Genomic DNA, 3,813 nt, shown 5'->3' with positions numbered 1-3,813 from the left:
TCTTCACTGTGCCACAATGGCCTTGAAAGTTATTGTTCCAGAATACTTGTTCAACAGACATAAAGCAGTTTTGCAAGAACCAGTACACCCTTTAGCAATCTGCTCCTGCACTAATGGGTTCTACACTGGAATAAGAACAAAAACAACAATACGGCTGATGAGGCGTGTTTGGGGCTCCTGAGATGCACCACGGGGCCAGCGATGGTCCAGCTACAGTCTTCTGGAGCAGCTGCAAATAGGTCTATCCCGCTTCCCCCGCTATTCGAGGATAAGGGGAGATGCATCCCAGCCCTGTTGGGGGGAGCCGATGTCGGCCACAGGGAGCAATAATCTGGGTGGATGAAAAACTCTCTGGTTCCTTATCAGAACCAGAAAAAAGGCACTTAAAAAAAAAAGCAAACACCCAGATCTGCAAGTTGGAGGGCCCAAAAATAAATCAACTCAAGCCGAGATTCTCCTTTGCTTCGCATCTGGGCGTTCAACTTGTTACATCTGAATGTGTTTTGCATTTAGGAAGCAAGAACGCACCCTTGGGCTCTGACCGCGGAGAGTGCATCTTAAGCCAAAGCCCACACATTCTTGCTCAAGAAACGAAGGGTGTTGCTGGATCTGGCCGGGAACCTCCGCCTTCGAGCGGCTCTGTAAGAACCTCGGCAACTCACGTGCCCGATCTGGGGGGGGGGTCTCGAAAGAAGCCGCGACTGCGCGGCGTCCACCACAGCATGCAGAAGCGCCCCTTCTGCTGGTGGCAAAAGATTCCCCCATGGAACGAGGCTTCGGGGGTGCTTACAGCTCGCCAAATGTCTAACATCCTGCCTGTCCCCAGATCATGCTGGTCACACCCGTGACCCTAACCCCAAGGCCAAACAGATCACTTCATTGCCAGTCAGGGCCTGATCCCATTTCTATCCCCTGCCTTACATGACAAGAAATGGCTGGCATGAATGTTTGCAGGATCTTAAATATGTCCAGGTGCTCTTTTTCTTTAAGCTGAAAGCCCAAGGAGGCGGACAGCTGCGTTCATTCCCCCCTTTGGCTGTCCCTAACCATGTCCGACTCTTCCTCCCCTTTTGCTTCCTGGCCCCTCCTGATCGGTCAAGGAGTGAGCTGTGGGAGGGCAAGCCCACCTGTTCCACCAGGACTCACACCTGTGCATGTTGTGGAGGCGATGTGGCCGGCCTCTTCCGTGCCTTCTTACCTGGGAGACCCCGGAAACAAAACAGTAAAGCACGAGAATGCAAGGCGCCGGATTTCAGCCGACACACGGTCGGCAAAATAAACATTGCCATGAGATGCCTGTGCCTGTGAAATGGAAAAAAAAATGACCCCATCTTGGGTTTTGCTGCAGCCCTGCCACAGCCCTCCCCCCCCCCAAAAAAAGTGTCCGGCAGAAAGCAAAGCAAAAACATCACCCCTACCACGCACAGCAGGCTCCACGAAGGCTGCTTTCAGAGCCACTTAAGTCCTGCCTTTTGCTCTCTCTCTCTTTTTTTAAAAAAAGACGATTCTCAGAAGAGAGGCCAGGCGTTGCATGGTGGAAGTGGTGCGCAGAGACAGCTGGACTGAGCCGGGCCGCCATCCTGCCCCCTGGCGGCTCCCTGGCTACAGAACTTACCAGAGTGGAAACCCTCTTGGCAGGCCCAAGCCAGGCCGTGGCCTAGAAACTTCACCACATGCCCTCGCGTGGGTGTGCGTGTGTTGCCGTTTGCTGCCTGCACTTCCGACTCTTTCCTTCCGCGTTAAGCAAAATGTTCAGTTATTAAGCAGTGGGTGGAGAAATGGCATGCACGCCGAGGCTGAAACGGTCTCTCTTTCCCTCCCCGGTCCTTCACGCACCAGATCCATTTCAAGGTGTCATGTCCTCGGCGGGTCTCCTTCCCGCTCCCGCTTGTCTCCTCACCATCTTCTCTCTAGGGTTTCTCAGAAGCTGGCCTCTTTCCGTGGAAACAGCTGCCTCCTCCTTCCTCGGAGACCGCTCCTTCCTGCTTCCACTCTCCCGGCAGGAGACCAATTTTCCAGCCATGCCTTTTTCCTAAACTCACTCTGCTTCGTCTTTCTTGCCTCCCTCTCCAAGGCCATTCAGTCCCCCACCCCTCATCTTCCCTTTCAGCATCACGTCCTCTCGGCAAGGACACCAGCGTAGGGAAACAGAGAGGGCAACCCTGCTTTGGACCAGGACCTTTTTAATGGAGACCATCAGCATCTGCCTCAAAAAAGCAGAACCAACCCTGGCAAAGGATCTCCACCACCAAGCTGGGCCTTAAGAAGCCGGGTAGTAGCTTTATCCTGCTCCTGAAGAGCAGGGATTTTCCTTCCCTCCTCAGCAATACAGGTGGGGAACTTTTGGGCCTCCGTGCTTCAGACGTCCGTTCCCGGGAGCCCCAGTTGTCGAAAACAACGGGAAAAAACAAAACCCTCCAAATCTCACGGGCGGGCAGCTGGTGTCAGCGCTAGCCAGCAGGGCTGGCGTTCAGAGAAGTTGAGAGCGGCAGTTGCATTTTCCATACCAGTCTTGCAGGCTGGAGAGTCCTGTGGTCTTAGACCCCCCCGCTTGATCTTTTTGGGGGGAGGCAGTGGCTCACTACCGCAACACACGGCAGCTGAGATGGTGCCCTCTTCCCTGCAGATGTTCTATCCACACATAGACCACCACCCCTTCTCTGGAACTGCCCCAAGCTTCCGTTCGTTGGGGAGGGGGTGCTGCTTAAATACCGATTTGAACCAGTGACTAGTGCAGAGAAAACAGCTGGGCGGCCAGTTGAGATATCAGGCATCAGAAGCATCTTTTGCACTGCCTGCTTCCGGACAAAACCCAGCATTTTTCCTTAGTATGGAACCAAAGTACCTGAAGGATATCTCCCTGTTCTGGTGTGAAGCTGGTCACCCATGTTAAAAACAACTTTAGAGACCATTCTTCGGAGTCCTGTGCCTTCCGCAGGGAACAGGAGACAGACAAGAGATAGGTGACCATCTATCTGGAATTCCTTCCCCGAGGCAAACATGGTCAGAAGCCAGCCTATTATCTTTCTGGACCATCTTTTCAGTCACCTCATTTTTTTTAGATATTAGATTTGGGAGGGAGAGTTGTGTTAATGCACCAAGGCCGAGGCATAAAATCTTTCGAGGCATTTTGAAAGCCTAAAAATTTTATTCCTCCTTATCTTTCGGTTGGCCAAAGTACACTTCAGCAGGTGGACGAGAGTACCTGCTATAGGGAGCAGGTAATTACAGTATTTTAAATCAATCCACGTCGTGTGACAAAAACCCTTGTTTCTGTTCAAGCCACAAAATGTAAGAGCCGAACCTCAGGTACAATGGTTGACCAACGGCTTTGCTGAGAGCAACGTTGCTGTTTGCACCATGAAAATTCATCAAGTAATTCAACTCTGTCTCCTGTGGCTCACGAGGAGAGAAAGGCTTTTCATCATACCGCATGTGTTCAAAGGCACAACATTTTATATAACCAACCGACCCTATGCTGACAACCGCTGCTAATTGTCCCCATCCGTCATTCTTGCATTTCAATGGCCCCGGAGTGCACTCATCATAATCTCCCATCGGTTAAAGCATGGGTAGCCTTAAGGAATTTCCTCAGCGTCCGGCTCAAGTCTACCACCAGTCTAGGCCCAACGTATTCAAGGTGCACAACTTTTTCTTGATGTTAAGACTGCCATTTTTGTTGGTTACCAATGTCTCGTGTAAACAAGCAGTTCTTCATTTTGGCCATCCTGGCGAGCCCAAGTAAGGAAAAAGTATAAACCTGCTATGTTAAATAGTCACTGCCCCATTATACCATGAGAGCCAGGAGGGGAT

Source organism: Pogona vitticeps, chromosome 6, assembly GCF_051106095.1.
Source record: "Pogona vitticeps strain Pit_001003342236 chromosome 6, PviZW2.1, whole genome shotgun sequence".
In the NCBI taxonomy this organism is placed as follows: Eukaryota; Metazoa; Chordata; class Lepidosauria; order Squamata; family Agamidae; genus Pogona; species Pogona vitticeps.
Note: the sequence above shows the minus strand (reverse complement) of the source record.